The sequence below is a fragment of the Epinephelus lanceolatus genome, chromosome 7 (genome assembly GCF_041903045.1).
Source record: "Epinephelus lanceolatus isolate andai-2023 chromosome 7, ASM4190304v1, whole genome shotgun sequence".
NCBI lineage: Eukaryota > Metazoa > Chordata > Actinopteri > Perciformes > Serranidae > Epinephelus > Epinephelus lanceolatus.
In genome coordinates this window covers 801,007-807,222 of record NC_135740.1, presented here as the reverse complement: position 1 = coordinate 807,222, position 6,216 = coordinate 801,007, and the positions used below count along the sequence as shown (strand labels likewise).

The window sequence follows — 6,216 nt, the reverse complement described above, 5'->3', positions numbered from 1 at the left end:
GATCAACATAATAAATTTACAGTATTCCTCGGTCAGGTCGCCTGGATGAGGGTGTCTGTTGTGAGACCCAAAACACCCAGTGACTCCAGGAAACAACACTGATGATGTGTCCAAGGTAGTGCATCAGAAGATGTTTCTGAAGACTGAAATAGTCTGGAGTACCAGTGACAACCAGGAACAGACTGGGTGACGACCACGAAAAGTGTGGTGACATCTGGAGAGACAGAGGACAGCCGGAGAGACGGCAACCCGGGGTGGGGAGGGTTGGCAGCCCAAACCACTTCTTCTGAGAGGAAGAACCCAAAGCTGGCTACAAAACCCACAAAGGAATGATACCCCCAGGGGTGCCCGAAATGGGGGGAGGATGAGCACCCCATCAGGACGGACCTAAGAATGACGACCCAGGACAACGGAATAATGACGACGACAATACAGTGCATCTGCGGAAAGACCTGCAAGAATGAGAGGGGCTTAAAGATACATCAAGGCAGGATGAAATACTTGACAGAGGCAATGATGACACGACGCACAGAAGTTACTTTTGGTCAGACGCAGGAGGAGCCAGGCCCGGAAGGCAACCCACAGTGCCCAGAGCCTCCTAGTGTCACCAACGCCTGCTGCCAGCAGCTCACCTGCCACCCTAAGTCCCTGTAACAACTAGCCGTGCTCCTTCAGCCCAACCAAGGATCCAGTGGCCCCAGTCCTTAAAGAGAACAGAGTGGAAGCAGTTTGATGAGGATGTGGATCAGATCCTGGAAGTGACAGCCAAGGGGGACGTGGATCATCGGCTGAAAACGATGACCACCCTCATAGTGAACATCTCAGCTGAGCGATTTGGAACCGAGGCACCCAAGCCCGCACCATCGGCATATGCTCCAAGCCACAGAGCAAGGAAGATCCAGCACCTCAGGGAAGAGCTTAAGCTGTTAAAGAGGCAGTACAAGACAGCAGGGGAAGTTGAGAGAGCTGGCCTAGCAGACCTAAGAGCAATCCTAAGGAAACAACTCTTGACCCTGCGGAGGGCAGAGTTCCACAGGAGGAGGCGGAAAGAGAGAGCCAGGAAGAGGGCAGTTTTCCTAGCCAATCCCTTCAAGTTGACCAAGCAGCTTCTTGGCCAAAAGAGGACTGGTCGCCCCACCTGCTCGAAGGATGCCATTAACAACCATCTCAAGGCCATGTACAGTGACCCCAGCAGATAACAACCGCTAGGCCCTTGCGATGCACTGACAACACCACCAGAGCCTACATCAGACTTCAACCTGAAGGAGCCCAGCTTAGGTGAAGTGGAGGAAGTGGTGAGGAGAGCAAGATCGAGCTCGGCACCAGGCCCAAGTGGCGTGCCCTATAAAGTGTATAAAAACTGCCCAAAGCTACTGGATCAGCTTTGGAAGGCCCTGAATGTGATCTGGAGGAGAGGGAAGATTGCCCAGCCATGGAGGTATGCTGAGGGAGTGTACATACCGAAAGAAGAGAAGTCTGAGAACACGGACCAGTTTCGGGTAATCTCCTTGCTCAGTGTGGAGAGCAAAGTCTTCTTCAGCATCGTGGCCAAGAGACTCTCCAACTTCCTGTTGAGCAATAAGTACATCGACATGTCTGTGCAGAAGGGAGGAATACCTGGAGTCCCCAGTTGCCTGGAACACACAGGAGTGGTAGCCCAGCTCATCAGGGAGGCAAAAGAGGGCAGAGGTGACCTGGCTGTACTGTGGCTCACCAACGCGTATGGCTCCATACCCCATAAGCTGGTGGAGGTCACACTGGAGAAACACCACGTACCCCAGAAGATGAAAGACCTCATCCTGGACTACTACAGCAAGTTCAGCTTGAGAGTCTCATCTGGCCAGCTGACATCTGACTGGCACCAGTTGGAAGTGGGCATAATCACTGGTTGCACCATATCAGTGACCCTCTTCGCACTGGCAATGAACATGCTGGCCAAGGGAGCTGAAACAGAATGCAGAGGTCCACTCAGCATGAGCTTCAAGTGTGCACAGTCCAGGTCCTTGGTTTTAAAGAAGGGGAAGGTCACAGACAAATTCTGCTTCAGGCTGGGAGAACATCTGATCCTGTCAGTCACTGAGAAGCCAGTGAAGAGCCTTGGGAAGGTCTTCAACTGCAGCCTGAATGACAGAGACTCCATCAAGGCAACCAGTGCTGACCTAGAGGGCTGGCTGAGAACAGTGGACAAGTCTGGGCTCCCCATAAGATTCAAGGCCTGGATATACCAGCATGGAATCCTCCCAAGAATCCTCTCTCTGGCCTCTGCTTATCTACAAGGTTCCCATGACTGTGGTTGAAGGTTTCGAGCAAAGAGTGAGCAGCTATCTTCGCAGATGGCTGGGTCTGCCATGCAGCCTAACTAACATCGGGCTGTATGGGAACACAACAAGCTCCGGCTCCCTTTCAGCTCGGTCAGGGAGGAGTTCATCGTGGCACGGGCACGGGAACACCTGCAGTACTCTGGATCCAGAGACACCAAAGTGTCCGGGGCAGGAATTGTGGTAAGGACAGGGAGGAAGTGGAGGGCAGCGGAGGCAGTCCAGCAAGCTGAAACTCGGCTGAAGCACAAGACCATCCTCGGTACAGTGGCGCAAGGCAGAGCTGGATTTGGGAGCATAACATCAACCCGGTACGAGTCTGCCAGTGGGAGGGAGAGGCAGCGGCTGGTGCCGGAGGAGGTGCGAGCTTCAGTTGAGGAAGAGTGAACCAGCAGAACAGTGGCCATGAGGCAGCAAGGTGCCTGGATGAAGTGGGAGCAGGCGATGGAGTGGCGTGTCACCTGGAAGGACATCTGGCAGTGGAACCCCCGGAGAATCAAGTTCTTAATCCAGAAGGTCTATGATGTCCTCCCAAGCCCATCTAACCTGTGCACCAAAATAGAAACACCTGCATGCCCCCTGTGTTCCAAGATAGGGACACTGGAACACATCCTAAGCAGCTGCTCCAAGGCATTGAGTGAGGGCCATTATCGATGGAGACACGATCAAGTCCTAAAATCCATCGCTGAGACAATCAGCAAGGGGATCAAGGACAGTCGATGCACCCGAGCTACAGCCAAGGCCATCCAGTTTGTCAAGGAAGGACAAAGGCAAGAGAGAACACCATAGAACTGCTCTGCTGGTTTGCTCTCCATGGCCCGAGACTGGGCGATAACAGTTGATCTGGAGAGGCAGCTGAAAATTCTACCACACATTACCCAGTCCAAATTGAGACCCGACATCATCTTGGTCTCTGAGGCTACAAAACAACTGGTCTTGCTGGAGCTAACAGTTCCCTGGGAGGATAGAATGGAGGAGGCACAGGAGAGGAAGAGGGAGAAGTACCAGGAGCTGGTGGAGGATTGTCGGAGGAATGGCTGGAGGACCAGATGCATGCCAGTGGAGGTGGGCAGTCAGGGATTCGCCAGCCACTCCCTCAGTAAGGCCTGCGGCACACTGGGCATAACAGGTGCCAACTGAAAAAGAGCCATGAACAACAACGCGGAGGCTGCAGAGAAAGCGTCCAGATGGCTCTGACTGAAGAGGGGAGAGCGGTGGGGGCAGTAGAATGCCACTTGGACACAGGCCGGGGTCTGATCAGCCTCGGTCGGGTTGCCTGGATGAGGGTGTCTGTTGTGAGACCCGAAACACCCAGTGACTCCAGGAAACAACGCTGATGATGTGTCCAAGGTAGTGCATCAGAAGATGTTTCTGAAGACCATACGACAAAATGAGACATGAAGAGAGACAGAGACAGAGAGAGATACATGACAGACGGTAATGACAGTAGCTTATAACAACATTAATGAAAGTAATAAAATTATAATTATAATTATGGCTATTGTGGTACAATAAGTTGAAAGTATATATTAATATATGATAGTATACATATGTGCCAATAATCATGTGTATAGTAACAGTCAAAGTATGACTAATGATAACAGCAGGAGGCATCAGGCAGGACCACGGCAGCAGCACAACCACACACGTCACACCATCCAGGCACCGCTGTGATGTAACAGTGGAGACAGTAGAGCACAAAGGATCCAGAGAAGAAGCCGAGTTACTGACATGCAGTACGGTTGAGTTAGCGAGATGCAATAACAGGACATGAGTATTAGCAAAGGGTACAGAGCGAGAGAGAGAGAGAGAGAGAGAGAGAGAGAGAGAGAGAAGGTGCTCAGTGTATTATAGGAGGTCCCTCGGCAGACTAGGCCTAAGTCAGCCTAACTGGGGGCTGATACAAGGCAAGCCTGAGCCATCCCTAACTATAAGCTTTATCAAAGAGGAAAGTCTTAAGTCTAGTCTTGAATGTGGAGATGGTGTCTGCCTCCAGGACCGCAACAGGAAGATGATTCCACAGGAGAGGAGCCTGATAGCTGAAGGCTCTGGCTCCTGATCTACTTTTGGAGACTTTAGGGACCACGAGTAACCCTGCATTCTCAGAGCGCAGTGTTCTGGTGGGATAATACGGCACTATGAGCTCTCTAACATATGACGGAGCCTGACGATTTACAGCTTTATAAGTTAGGAGAAGGATTTTAAATTCAATTCTGGATTTTACAGGGAGCCAGTGCAGAGAAGCTAAAACAGGAGAAATATGATCTTGTTTCTTAGTTCCTGTTAGTACATGTGCCGCTGCATTCTGAATTAGCTGACTTATTAGAGCTACCTGATATATAGGGAGTTACAGTAATTCAGCCTAGAGGTAACAAAAGTGTGGGCCAATTTTTCTGCATGTTTTTGGGTCAGGATAGGCCTAATTTTCGCAATTTTACGCAGATGAAATAATCCAGTCCATGAGATTTGTTTTAAATGAGAATTAAAAGACAAATCTTGGTCAAATATGACTCTGAGGTTTCTTACAGTAGTGCTAGAAGCCAGAGCAATGCCATCTACAGAAAATATGACATCAGATAAAGAGTCTCTGAGTTGTTTGGGGCCAAGAACAGTAACTTTAGTTCTGTCGGAATTTAACATAAGGAAATTGGTGCTCATCCAGGTTTTTATGTCCTTAAGGCAATTTCGAAGTGAAGTTAATTGATTAGTTTCTTCTGGCTTCATCGATAAATACAATTGTGTATCATCGGCATAACAATGGAAATTTACAGAGTGATTTCTAATGATGTTACCTAACGGGAGTGTATATAGAGAGAATAGGATTGGTCCGAGCACAGAACCTTGTGGAACTCCAAAACAAACTTTCGTACGTAAGGATGATTCATCGTGAACATGAACAAACTAAAAATGATCAGATAAATAACAACATTTAAACCAGCTTAGTGCAGAACCTTTTAAGCCAATTAAATGTTCCAGTCTCTGTAGCAGCATTTCATGGACAATTGTGTCAAATGCGGAATGAAGATCTAATAAAACAAGTACAGAGACGAGTCCTTTGTCTGAGGCAATCAGAAGAGTATCTGTAATTTTTACTAGTGCTGTCTCTGTGCTGTGGTGCACTCTAAATCCTGACTGAAATTCCTGAAATAAATTATTATCATGGAGAAAGTCACACAGCTGGTCTGCAACTACTTTTTCAAGGATTTTTGAAGGAAAGAGAAGATTAGATGTTGGTCTGTAGTTGGCTAACACCTCTGGATCCAGGGTGGGATTTTTTAGGAGAGGTTTAATTACAGCTACCTTAATACCTCAAAAATCAAGCAACTTACTGGTTTAAATTGATGAAGTATTGATCATTATTATGTACAATACGATGTTTAGAAGACTATTTTGTTGTTTATAGAGTATGCATTAGGCATACAAATTCTGTTGTGTGCAATGAAGATTTGACAGTTAGATTTAAATTTCAAAGCATATATGAAAGTCATTCATATCGCATGTCCTTATATGATTTTTCATCTGATCAAGACCTACAAGTTGTCAGCATGGTACAGCTTATGTACATTACTTTTTTTTTTCCAAATTTCAGTAATTACCATTGTTTAATGCCTTTGTAATTTGTGATAATAGTTTTCTGTTTTACTGAATTTTAAATAAACCCACCATGATTAAAGAGTACTGAGTACATTTTTCAGTCACTACAAAACGCTTTTGTCTGGTTTATTTCAGATTTACCGTATGCCTTGTAATGAATCTAAGATGACCCTTTGGTGAATTAGTGTTTTTCAGTGTGATAATGAATATCAGAAAAAATACACCAGAGAGCACAAACTGTAATATCTGTTGTTCAGTCCTTCATTGTCAAATATTAAATGATGGCAACATTTGTTCTATTATT

At 47.2% G+C, this 6,216-nt stretch overlaps 1 pseudogene; it reads left to right on the top strand.

The window, feature by feature from the left end:
* The first annotated feature begins 689 nt into the window (after positions 1 to 689).
* On the top strand, positions 690 to 3,575 carry LOC117250527 (uncharacterized; annotated as a pseudogene).
* The last annotated feature ends 2,641 nt before the right edge of the window (positions 3,576 to 6,216 follow it).